We start from the raw sequence: 13,517 nt of genomic DNA, 5'->3' as shown, positions 1-13,517 counted from the left end.
GGGTGCAATTGGGTCTGACAGATCAAACAATGAAGGTCATGAAAAAAAAAAAACACAAATAACCCAGCTGTTCAAAAAGGTGAAGCTTTATGCTACTGTACAAATGGCTACAGTTGCTCTCATGTCTTTTGCACTTTTCTGTTAAGTGCTTTATCATATCATATAGCCTGCTGGAGAAGGTTCCTGTATATGCTCTCCCACGGTCCGTGGACTGCTGCTGCTGTCTAATTCTGGACGGTCAAGTTCAAGCCCTTCGATTCTTTTCTTCGAGCGACTGCCTTAAAAACAGATTGTTGCTGTAAACAAACAACTGAATTTAACTTTATTTCAGCAGCATTTGAAGTCACCATTCTTGGCCAAAAGCTAACTAATGAGCATCTGTTCTTCTTCTACAAAACAAGAGTGGCTGTGTGACGATGTGTGAATGACATTGAATCAAATTCTTAAACAAGGCAGGTAATCCATGCCGACAGGTTCAGGATGCACAAATTTACACCCCAAGGGGTGAATTCCATGCTCCAATTGACATGACAGAAAAACTTTCAGTCTGTACATAAACTCCCATTACTCTGTTTAAACTAAGTGCATGTTATTTACAACATCACCCAAAAATCTATATTCAAACCCTTCATGGTCACAAAACCAAAAAATTGAAACTGTTAATTGCATTAAAGGACTCTGCCTGGAGGTTAGACTCCAGGACTTTTAAGAACTATGTGGAACACTTATCAAGAAAATTAGAATAGAATGACTTTATTGTCCAAATTAATGGAAAATTGTCATAATAAAAATTCTGGTGGTTATCAGCACCAACATACACACATATGCAAATATAAAACTTCAATACAACTATAGAAATAAATCACAGCATCTTATTATTCAGTATGCTTTTGGCACAAATGATCCCGTATACACCTTTTTGCTAGCTAGAGGCATCCTATAAAATCGTTCAGAGGTCATTATTTCAAATTCAAAATAAAGGTGTTCACAGTCTGCAACAATAGGCCGGGCTTTGCTTAAGACAGCCTGATGACAAAGCTTATCCAATGAAGTTTGTTGTCGACCAATCAGTTCTGACAATCCTGTTCAGTTCTTCCTATTTTCCACAATTGAGGTACCATACCAGACTGAGATACTGAACTGAAGCATGCTTTCAATCAAGCTGACATAAAACTCTTTCCACAGTTGTGGCTAACTCCAGCCTCCTAACATCCTGATAAGAAAAAAAATTCTTATTAGCAGTCTTGTAAATGGAATTAGCATTAACTATGAAATTAATCTTTACATTAATATATGTTCCCAGACTTCCACAGACTGACCAGAGAGTGAAAGACCTTTTATGGAGCCTGTGTAATTCAGGACAAGCTCTTTCACATTGCCAAAATTAATCAACAACCAATGAGAGTTATACCATTAGTCCAACCTACGTCCCTGAGCAAAACAGTTAGGGTTAGAGTTGCTACAAAAGAGATCCCCAACAGCCATGTCGTCCGCATATTTTAACATTTTCACATTCTTATCCTGCAGCTGCATGTAATTTACATAAACATAAACTGGCATAACGATGGAACATACTGTTGAGGGGCCTGTAGTAACGTGATTTAACTGACAAAATTTATTGATGACAAAGGTTGGTTATGTATGTAGAAACAAATCTTGATTTTAATCAACAAGTTGCAGGAACATGCACTAGAATTGCACACTAGAAAATTGTGCAATCCACAATTTTGCTTGATTAACCTTCTAGGTCCACCTTGAATCCTCTTGATTCTGTGGATCACAGTGCATTACAGTTTATCACAGGTGATTACTGTCTTACTCACCATTGCACCTTATATGAAAAAGTGGGGTGATCCTACCTCGCAAATCAAAGAGAGCAGCACTGTATGATGTTTATTACCAAGGCTCGACTGCAAAGAGTGCCTGCTTACCTTTGTTCTTAGACTGAATGTAAACACTGTACACAGTACCTCTTAGATGTACAAAACTATGAATCTACATTCTGTTACCTTTTAAAGTGTAATATTTATTTATCTTCAGATATATTGTGGTGCTATATGATTTGGCTATTTGTCTAAATTTTCTATATGGTTCTTGGAAATAGATCTCTGTTGAAAATGATCTAAATGAGACTACTTTGTTATTTTAAAATAATTATTAATAATAGTGACAGTAATAATAATAATGAAAAATTGATGGGACACAAAATAACTTATTATAAAACATACATTTTACATTTATCAAATTTATCATTAAATATAATAAATAACAGCTAAAAAAAAAACTTAATAATAATCGTAGCTATATGCATGAATGTATTTTTCAGGTTAGGTTATGTACTACTTTACACACACACGTCTTTTAAACTATCATTATCTATACGTGAGCTGGTAGAGCTGGTAGCCGCTGGACACGTTCCCCCCTGTGATATTTACCAACACCTGCAAAGGCAAAGCCCGGTGGCAGTGAAGCTGAAGGAATAATACAACAACAGAACTGTGTCCCAACAAAGCAAAAAGCTTTATTTGAACTGCAACTCTTACCTTAGGTCTAAGTGAAAATGTTGCTTTTATCTTTGAAGACAGTTGAGAGGTTAGCTCATTTGGGCAGCATCAGCGTCTCAGTATGTTGCAGAGTCGAAAGCAAAGACATGTAGTGGAAACGGAAAGAAAAGAATACCGGCGTACACGGCAGCTGTGAGTAACGAAAAAAACACCCGCGTGTTCAGTCATGAAATTTCTCCGAGACTCGGCCGGGGGTTTTTGCTCTTGTTTACAAGCTAGCCTAGCGCTCACAAAAGCAGAGCCAGAGAGATCATCTGCCTGAATACCGACTCCACTCTGCTGTGTCCAGTCTCCACCTACCGCCGAGGGAAATCCCGCGCTCAGATCTCGCGATGACACTCGAGCTCTCTTACAAATGCTCTTGTGCGTAACTACCTAGCATGGCTGTGAAAAAATTATAGAAAGAGTGCTTAAAGTAAAAGCAGCAATGTTAAGATCGACTACAAATAACTGAATTTATTAAAAGTGTAAACAGCACATTGAAAGAACAACTTTGTGCCTAAATGACAAATATCAGAGCTAGTCACTCTGATAAGTTATTTAAATTATACAGGGTGGGCCATTTATATGGATACACCGTAATAACATGGGAATGGTTGGTGATATTAAAGTCCTGTTTGTGGCACATTAGTATATGTGAGGGGGCAAACTCCTCAAGATGGGTGGTGACCATGGTGGCCATTTAGAAGTCGGCCATCTTGGATACAACTTTTATTTTTTCAATAGGAAGAGGGCCATGTGACACATCAAACTTATTGGTAATGTCACAAGAAAAACAATGGTGTGCTTGGTTTCAACGTAACTTTATTCTTTCATGAGTTATTTACAAGTTTCTGACCACTTATAAAATGTGTTCAATGTGCTGCCCATTGTGTTGGATTGTCAATGCAACCCTCTTCTCCCACTCTTCACACACTGATAGCAACACCGCAGGAGAAATGCCAGCACAGGCATCCAGTATCCGTAGTTTCAGGTGCTGCACATCTCGTATCTTCACACCATAGACAATTGCCTTCAGATGACCCCAAAGATAAAAGTCTAAGGGGGTCAGATCGGGAGACCTTGGGGGCCATTCAACTAGCCCACGACGACCAATCCACTTTCCAGGAAACTCTTCATCTAGGAATGCTCGGACCTGGCACCCATAATGTGGTGGTGCACCATCTTGCTGGAAAAACTCAGGGAACATGCCAGCTTCAGTGCATAAAGAGGGAAACACATCATCATGTAGCAATTTCAAATATCCAGTGGCCTTGAGGTTTCCATTGATGAAGAATGGACCCACTATCGTTGTACCCCATATACCACACCAAACCATCACTTTTGTTGTTCCAACAGTCTTGGAGGGATCCATCCAATGTGGGTTAGTGTCAGACCAATAGCGGTGGTTTTGTTTGTTAACTTCACCATTCACATAAAAGTTTGCCTAATCACTGAACAAAATCTTCTGCGTGAACTGAGGGTCCTGTTCCAATTTTTGTTTTGCCCATTCTGCAAATTCTGTGCGCCAATCTGGGTCATCCTCGTTGAGATGCTGCAGTAGCTGGAGTTTGTAAGGGTGCCATTTGTGAGTACCTAATATCCGCCGAAGGGATGTTCGACTAATGCCACTCTCCAGTGACATGCAGCGAGTGCTATGCTATGGGCTCTTGCTGAATGAAGCTAGGACAGCCACTGATGTTTCTTCATTAGTGACAGTTTTCTTGCGTCCACATTTTGGCAAATCCAACACTGAACCAGTTTCACGAAACTTAGCAAGCAGTTTGCTACCATATGTCCACCATATGTGATAACTGGAAGATCACCTCCAATAAAGTTTTTCAAATAGAACTTATCGCCGCTTTTTTCCCCACAATATTCTGCTACCCTGTCGGGATACAAAATCATAGAGGACAGAAAGAAAATAATTTTTATGGGTTCCCTGCTAATTTGGACAGATGAAGACAAATATATATATGTATATATATATCTATATATATGTATATATATATATATATGTGTGTATATGCATATATATATACATATATATATATATATATATATATATATATATATATATACAACATCCAAACCGAACATCCAAGAATACATTGGGAAGATGGCCCCAACTGACCGAGTGCTCAGTGAATACCTCAGGCAGCAGAAACCCAAGAAAGAGGAGGGAGACGAGGAACCATCATGGAAGGACAGGCCCCTGCACGGTATGTACCACCGGCAGATAGAGGAGGTGGCTGATATCCAGAAATCCTACCAGTGGCTGGACAAAGCTGGACTGAAAGACAGCACAGAGGCACTAATCATGGCAGCACAAGAACAAGCTGTAAGTACAAGATCCATAGAGGCTGGGGTCTATCACACCAGGCAAGACCCCAGGTGCAGGCTGTGTAAAGATGCCCCAGAGACAATCCAGCACATAACAGCAGGGTGCAAGATGCTAGCAGGCAAGGCATACATGGAACGCCATAACCAAGTGGCCGGCATAGTGTACAGGAACATCTGTGCCGAGTATAACCTGGAAGTCCCGAGGTCAAAATGGGAGATGCCCCCAAGGGTGGTGGAGAATGACCGAGCTAAGATCCTGTGGGACTTCCAGATACAGACGGACAAAATGGTGGTGGCTAACCAACCGGACATAGTGGTGGTAGACAAACAGAAGAAGACAGCCGTAGTGATCGATGTAGCGGTTCCGAATGACAGCAATATCAGGAAGAAGGAACACGAGAAGCTGGAGAAATACCAAGGGCTCAGAGAAGAGCTCGAGAGGATGTGGAGGGTGAAGGTAACGGTGGTCCCCGTGGTAATCGGAGCACTAGGTGCGGTGACTCCCAAGCTAGGCGAGTGGCTCCAGCAGATCCCGGGAACAACATCGGACATCTCTGTCCAGAAGAGCACAGTCCTGGGAACAGCTAAGATACTGCACAGGACCCTCAAGCTCCCAGGCCTCTGGTAGAGGACCCGAGCTTGAAGGATAAACCGCCCGCAGGGGCGTGCTGGGTGTTTTTTTTTGTTTTTTATATATATATATATATATACACATTTATATACATATATATATATACATATATGTGTGTGTGTGTGTGTGTGATACAAGGGTAGTAATATAAGTTGGAAGTTTTTTGAATTTTTAAAATTACGTTTCAAGTGATATTTGACCGTTCAACATTTTTACATTTATATTTCCATTTCCTCTAGTTTTTTCTTTCTCATCTGGTTGTAGCACTCTACAGGAGCATGCCTATTTGTTCTTGATATTGTTGCAATTAGCTCATCAGCGGATCTCTGGATAGCTGACAAGAGACAGATAAACAACAATATAATGTTACAAGCTAACATGACAGCTAACATTAGACTGTAGCACCTAAAACTCTGTATTTTTCCTCTGATCAACAGTTTGATTGCATTCTCACATCACAGGAGAGTGTATTTGCTAAGTGAGAGTCTTCCCACATTAGATCCATTTTTTTGTTAAAGTTTCAGTAACAGCAGCAAATAGGAGCTAATAGCAGCTAACAGAGGCAAAAGTAGCAGCACTTACTGTCGGAATTTTACAGTTATTCTCAACAACTAAGCTCAGTATCACTATCACTAATTACAAATGAGCTACACTGACTCGTCGACAATGCAAGGGTTAATACACAGAGACATATCAATATCAAAATGTAGTAAAAATCAGGTAAATACTTGAGCAGTGACCAGTGACTGTGATCCGCTTGATCCAGTGACTATGGAACCAGGCAGAGTCCAGTGACTGAACTGTGTAACCCATCTTGACACAAAATACTGATAAGCATTCAAACTTTTGTAGCCCTTCAGATCTCATCTAATATAATATGAGGGGTTGTTGGTAACAAAATGATATAAATCGTGTGGTGTGAAGTCAGGGAAAGGGTTGGACTTCGCAGCATCAGTAAACACAGGGAGAAAGTTAACATCAATTTTCAGCCCCCCCATTGCCCAATTTGCCTGTAAATTAATGTCATGTGGTAAGCCTCACATGTTTGCAAAACCTCTGTGTGTGTTTGTGTGTGTTTTCTGTATAAATACAAAGTATCATCACAGTAGAAAAGAGTATTTCCATCCTGTTATAGAAATGTGTCTTGAGAGAGTAATGGTGATCACTCAGAATAAGGTATTCAGTGACCTGTCTCACTCCAGTTGCTCAGAATTGAAATGACACCGGTTCCCAGTTTCTTTCAATCATTTTTAGTCTCTGTATAGTCTGTCAGTGCTATGGGTAATCCAGACAAAACCATGGCCATAATAACATAGACAATGGCCTTATTAACTATTGCAACAGATGGGTTAGGAGACACATCGATATATAGTCGACAGGTGATGAACATGGCCACATTTTCAGTCTTGCTGTCAGAAAAAAAAAAATCCAACTCAAGACTTTAGGAAAGGGTTAGGCAGGACAATGAAACTGAGGCAGTAAAAAAAAGAAAATAATCCAGCATTCATTTTATGAATAGTTGCAGTTCTGCTTTGTCGGACAAGATTTGAACTGATACAGAAAACAAACATGTGAAATTAAATGTTACATATGTTACAAGACAATTGAAATGGTAAATGCAACTGGGTCCCAATCCCAGAATGGGTCATTTGACAGATACTGATAATTTTGCCTAATATTTAATCTGTTATTATTAATCTATTGTAGGGACCTTCCATTGTTTGGATCATCGCTGGTGGGAAGTGCACTGGTGTGTGATGAGAAGACAAACATAAAGCAACACTCCCATCTTGAGTTTGAAAAAAGAAAAGCAAGCAACAGGATTGTTTCTGTTGTTACTCCATCTATTCATAATCTCTGTATAAATACAAACACAGCTCTGTCATAACCAAAGCATGAGAGAACATGACAGTGACTGATAATCCTGAAAACCAACAGGTTATGACAAATTAAAGGATGACAAATAGCTTCCAGAATTAATTTAGTGCTCCTTGTTATAGACACTGCTCAACTAACTAACTAACTAACTAACTAACTAGCTAACTAACTAAATAAATAAATAAATAACTACATGAATAAATAAACATAATAAAGGAACACTTATTCATCACAGTATAGCATCAGGTCAGTTAAACTGGGGTATTAATCTGCTCAGTTAAGTAGCAGACAGGGTTGTTAATCAGTTTCAGCTGCTTTGGTATTAATGAAGTTAACAACAGTTGCAACACTGAGATAACCACTAAAACAGTACAGGTGGAACCCACTGAAATTTGTTTCAGGATGAAAACTGCCCTACAAAATGACCTTTCTTAGTGCGCCCTGTGCTTACTGCTTAGCACTGTAGAGCCCCGTTGGCATTTCCATAAAATACCAGAATTGTCAGATTGCCCACTGGTAATCTTGGTTTATATCTGGGTCAGATATAAACCAAGTTTAGGTGTAGTTTATTTTCGTTGTGTTGGCTTTTTACAGTCAGTTACAATAACTCGTACTGCTTACTAGCTAGAATGACGGAGTTTCTATACAGCCCGGGTGGGTGCTATGATGTTACTGATAGTGAACTTTATTTTATTCATAAGGTTAGTTAGTAGAGTTGCCAACCGCCTCTTAAAAAATGGAATTGTCCCGTATTCAGAGAAAATATTACGCGTTTCGTATTGAGCTGAGAAGGAACGCAGCTTGTCCCATACTTCAGCTAGAATGGAAAAAGACACAAAGCTGGAGATATTCTGCGTCTTTACGTTGTCAGCTGCCTCTTCTTCTCTCATTCAATCATGAAACTGATCAATGATCAGCTGATCGGCTTTTCTTTCACAAGTCCCGTCTCTCTTGTTTGTTTATCGCAGACTTTGCGCTAGAAAGATGTTGCGCTAAACAACAGCAGCACGTTTAAGCTTGATAAGCTGTTGTTAGAATTTAATATTAATTTCTAGTATCAGCTGATGTTTCCTGGAGCCACAGCTGTAAAAGCTGCTGGTCATGATATCGGTTTGGATATGTGGTGAGAGGGAAACATGAAGATGAAACCACGAGATGTCCTTACTGAATCATCAGACCTGAACAGGTGATGGAGAAACAGATTTGCCTTTTAGGTGACATGAATGAGTTGAAGGGAAGTTATGAACTGTTTCTGAGAGACAAATAACAACAGGATCCTTTTTTTATGTAGCTGACAGCTGGTAACTGCAGGGGCGGTTCTAGCAAAGTTTTGCCAGGGGGCCAGGTAGGGCATTAACAGGGAGAGGGGGGCACAAAGAAATACTTTTCTTTCTTATTCTCATTTAAAATGTCTAGCTTTTAATAAATAATTATCTGAATCTTACAACCAAAGTTTTTATCTGATGTACAACGTATAGAAATCATACATATACCAACAAGACAGTGTACATCACTGTCACAGTAGCGTTTGCCTTCATTCAAAGGCTTTATGGCTTTTCCTATACCTGGTGGGCCGGTCTAATGCCCGGGCCGATTTTTTGTCCCAGTCCAGCCCTGGGCACGACACGCAGTGAATTAATCTGAGAAGGTGCATTAAAAAATAAATGGCCGGGCCAGCGGTGCACATTGAAAATTAGCTCGCATAGACACATTAATTGTGCCGCTTCTTAATGACGGTATCTTAGCTAACAACCCCAACTACCAGATTCAACTTGTAATTGGCTAAAAATAACTTAGCCTACCGGTGAGAGGGACGTTGCTAGCTGGCAGTTTTTTCAAGCAATGTTGAAATTTCCACATTCCGACACACTTGCTTCAGGAGCTGTCCGCTCAGCGGAGCATCAGCACCGCGGAAATACACGGATACTCGAGACAGAATTCACAATGCATTTTCGGGACTTTCAGGTGTATGGACCAATGTTTTCTTTTCTGATCAAACCAGAAAGCTTTAATGAGCAGCTGGGTTTGTCTCGCATTAACTGCCTGGACACAGAGGACATCGAAATGCAGCTGATTGAACTGAAAAGCTCGACTCTGTGGGGGTCAAAGTTTGCAGAACTACAGATGCAGCTGGAATCCACAGCTGTGCGTGTTCATGGAGCTTGCATTTTCACCTGCTGGACATCACTACCTGACAAGTTTAACTGTCTTCAGAACATTGCAGAGGCCTTATTGACAGTATTTGGCTCTACATATCTGTGTGAGCAGATTTTCTCTCACATGAGTGTCCTCAGGTAGCCGTCTGAATGCTGGATACTTGGAGACCTGCGTCTCTGAGTGGGAGACCAGAGATCAGATTAACATGTATATCCCTGTATTAACAAACATGCCATATTGGCCCAGTTTATTTTTCTTATCATTGTTGTGAGGAGACCATAGATAGCATTTGCGTTTTCTGTTGTACAGTTCATTTGCTGTTATGGAGTTCTTGTTATGGATAAAAAGTGTCTTTTTTTTGTTTGTTTCAAAATAGCTGATACTATTCGCTGATAGCTGCCAACATCTGCGAACAAATATAATTCTATAAAGTTGTTTTATATAGCGTGTAATTGTTAATATAGAGCGTTATTAAATTCATTGCTAATGCAATCATATGGCACATTGACTTCTGAGGAAATTTTAGATGGCACTCATCATCAAAAAGGTTGCCGACCCCTGTCTTAGAGGATGAAGGATTTCATACCATTGACTGCCCTCCATGCTCACCTGACGTAATCCAATAGAACACCTCTGGGACTTTATGTTTTGGTCCAGCGGACACTGCCAAGTTGCCCCTCAGACTGTCCAGGTGCTCAGTCATGCCCTGGAACAGATCAGAATCAGAAATACTTTATTAATCCCGAAGGAAATTATGGGTTACAGCAGGCAGGATGCTGGTTGGCGCATGTGCACTAACAAAGGACCCGTCCGACCAAACATACTTTACACAAACATCACATTGGGGAGACAGGTCAAACAGGGGGTCAGACAAGGGAAATCCCACAGTAAACCATCTGTCGTCTGATTCAGAGTGTGCCACAGCATTGTCAGTCATGCATGTCATTCAACTTTTATTTTTGGGACGTCTCCTAAATTCCTCTGTAGTTTGGTAATTTCCATCAACCCTGACCCTGCCATCAATTGGCGCTTTCTCTTCTCTGGCCAAAACCTAGCCCTAAACACAACAACAAAGTGCTCCAACAAGAGATATTTGGTCTTGTCCCTGCTTAGCTTCCAGAATCAGATGAAATTGGCACATGCTCAGTGTGTTATGGCAGTATGTTGTTGCTTTGACCACAAAGTAAGAATTTATGGATTCAAAGGGTGAAACTGGGTGTATGAACTCTCACTCAAACCCCAACCCTACCCAATATTCTAGAACCCTAACCCTATCCTTGGCTGTAACCCTAACCATTGGGGTAACCCAACCCCTGGCCCTAATCCTATTGGTTAGAGGTATTGCTTGTTTTACCAAAAAACTAACTAATTAAAAATGTATACTCTTTGATGCCCATTTCCTTGTTTTTCCATGATCTTTCTCTACACATCAGGAACATTCCCATTCTGAAAGAACAGGATAAGCTTTAAGCCCCAGGTATTCCCAGGTAGTCTCCTATTCAAGTACTAACCAGGCCCAATCACGCTTAGCTTCTGAGATGAGACAAAATCAAGCAAGCTCAGGTTGGTATGGCTGTAAGCTGATCTTTACAGCACAAACTTGGAATTTATGGATTCAAAGGGTGAACCTAGCTGTACTGTCTCTGTCTCTCAGAACTCCAACCTTTCCAATATTCTGAAATCCTAACACTAAAATGGTACAAGTATATTCTTTCATGGGCCTCTGCCTTATTTTTCAGTGCTCTTTCTCTCCACATCAGGAGCAGTACCTTTCTGAAAAACAAGAAAAGCCTATAGCTCCTGGTATTCCCAGGAGGTCCAAGTACTAAAAAGGCCCCACCCTGCTTAGCTTCGGAGATCATATGAGATAGGGCATGCTCAGGGTGGTAAGGTAGCAAGCTGCCACTTGGAGCACAAACTGGGAATTTATGTATTCAAAGGGTGAACTTGGGTGTATGTTCTCTCACTTAAACCCCAACCCTACCCAATATTCAAAAACCCTAACCCCATCCTTGGCTGTAACCCTAACCATTTGGGTAACCCAACCCCTGGCCCTAAATCTATTGGTTAGAGGTATCGCTTTGTTTTACCAAAAAACTAACATTAAAAATATATACTCTTTGGGCTCACAAACTGGGAATTTATGGATTCGAAGGGTTAACCTAGCTGTACTGTCTCTGTCTCTCAGAACTCCAACCTTTCCAGTATTCTAAAACCCTGACCTTAACCCCAACCCTGGCTGTATACGTAATCGCTGAGGTAACTCAATCACTGGCCCTAACCTGATTGCTCGGAGGTTTCTCTTTTCTGATCAAAAATCTAATATCAAAAGAGACACTAAACTGTCCCAACTAGACATAAATGGCTTTTGGACATTACTAACAGGTTATACAAAATGGATGCATTAAATGTGTACTCTTTAATGGGTCACTGCCTTAATTTTCAGTGCTCTTTTTCTAGACATCAGGATCAGTGAAAAACAGGAAACGCTTACAGCACCTGGTATTCCCAGATCCAAATACTAACCATATGTATCATAAACCTTATGCTAAACTGTTAAAAGCTGCTGCCTGTCACACAGCAATTTATGGATTCAAATGATAAATCTGGTAGCCACTGCTCCTGTTGCAGAGCTCTTTACTTAAGTGTAAATAAACACTGAACTTTCCAACTATTTTTGAGTCTGATTTGTGAGTTTGTGCAAGAACGTATAACAAGGAGGAAATAGGCCTATGAGCTGGAGGAGCAAAACTGAATAATTTATATGTTAAATTTAGCTCTGCTGTATTTGCTCAGCATTTATGTAGCTACCATAGAGCACAACACAATGGGATATGAATTACTTAACTGCATCTTGTTGCACATACACTCTGAATGTCTTACAGTTTTTATGTTTTTATACGTATGTCTTTTGATTTTGTTATTTTTCACTGTACACATTTCAACATGGAAAATGCGCCTTCTTTGAGTGGAATACTTCTGACTGAGCGAGCAAAAAATAAAAACTCCAACTGAATAATGAAAGTCACTAAGCACCTGTGAGGGGAAGCTGGATGTTCAGTGAATCATTGAGACAGATAACATGCCTTAATGGCAGATCAGGTATAGGTACACTGTGTGATAGAGCAAAAATAGAGAGAAAAGGTTTAAAAATCACAATTTTCAACTAATAGAAATACTGAATAAGACAAGAGAAACGATTCGGAGTAAAGGCCTAAACATAGATCTGATTGTCTGACACTAGGTGTCAGTGCACACCTTTTACTGACAAGACCAAACACCAGAGACAGGGAATATTTCCGAAAATAAGGTTTGTGTTAAAGTCTTGCAGTATGGAACCCAATTATTTCAGGTTGATTATCACTTTTGACATTTATCTTTTTTAAAAATCACGGAAGAAGTAAAGTACTTCCTACTTTCTCATAGTACACGGTTTTTGAACTTTCAGGGAAAAGTGTCATTATTATTATTATTATTATTATTGTAATTAGTATCATTATCGTTATTTTTGTTGTTGTTAATAAGAAGAAGTGTGCAATTTCATCTGCAGTATTTGTCTACAATTTTTGTGTTGTTCAGCAACCTTTTCCAATCAAGACCGTTTGACGTCAGAGTTGAACGCGGTTGATGATGCTGATATGCTACCTTCAAGTACTCCTCGAAAGAACCTGTATTCAGTCTGCTAGACTGTGAATATATACAATTTGCTGATGCCTGTCCAAATGACTAGAACCTTACTAGTGTCAGTTAGCAATAATAACAAAAGAGATCAAAAACAATTAGTGTCTATACTGTAGGTTACATGAAAAAAAAATGCTACCTTGTTAATGCATTTTAATTTTTTTTATGGTTTTGTAGTTGATCGTGATCCATATCTATTCAAGAAAGGAAATACGTTTTATACCTTGTGTATATTGCTTAAAGCAATTCTGTGATAAGTGTGACGGTGTGACATTTTTTGACAC

General features: G+C 39.8%; 1 protein-coding gene across 1 annotated transcript in view; it reads right to left on the bottom strand.

Moving 5' to 3' along the window:
- The window catches only part of pomgnt2 (protein O-linked mannose N-acetylglucosaminyltransferase 2 (beta 1,4-)), a 35,844-nt gene extending 32,944 nt beyond the window's left edge, over nt 1-2,900 (bottom strand). Inside the window, exon 1 of the mRNA XM_005463984.4 lies at nt 2,544-2,900. The gene's annotated coding sequence lies outside the window, so the exon portion shown is untranslated. The remainder of the gene's footprint in view (nt 1-2,543) is intronic.
- Between the last annotated feature and the right edge of the window lie 10,617 nt (nt 2,901-13,517).

This window comes from Oreochromis niloticus, linkage group LG11 (genome assembly GCF_001858045.2).
Source record: "Oreochromis niloticus isolate F11D_XX linkage group LG11, O_niloticus_UMD_NMBU, whole genome shotgun sequence".
NCBI lineage: Eukaryota > Metazoa > Chordata > Actinopteri > Cichliformes > Cichlidae > Oreochromis > Oreochromis niloticus.
Note: the sequence above shows the minus strand (reverse complement) of the source record. Positions and strands in the feature narration are given on the sequence as shown.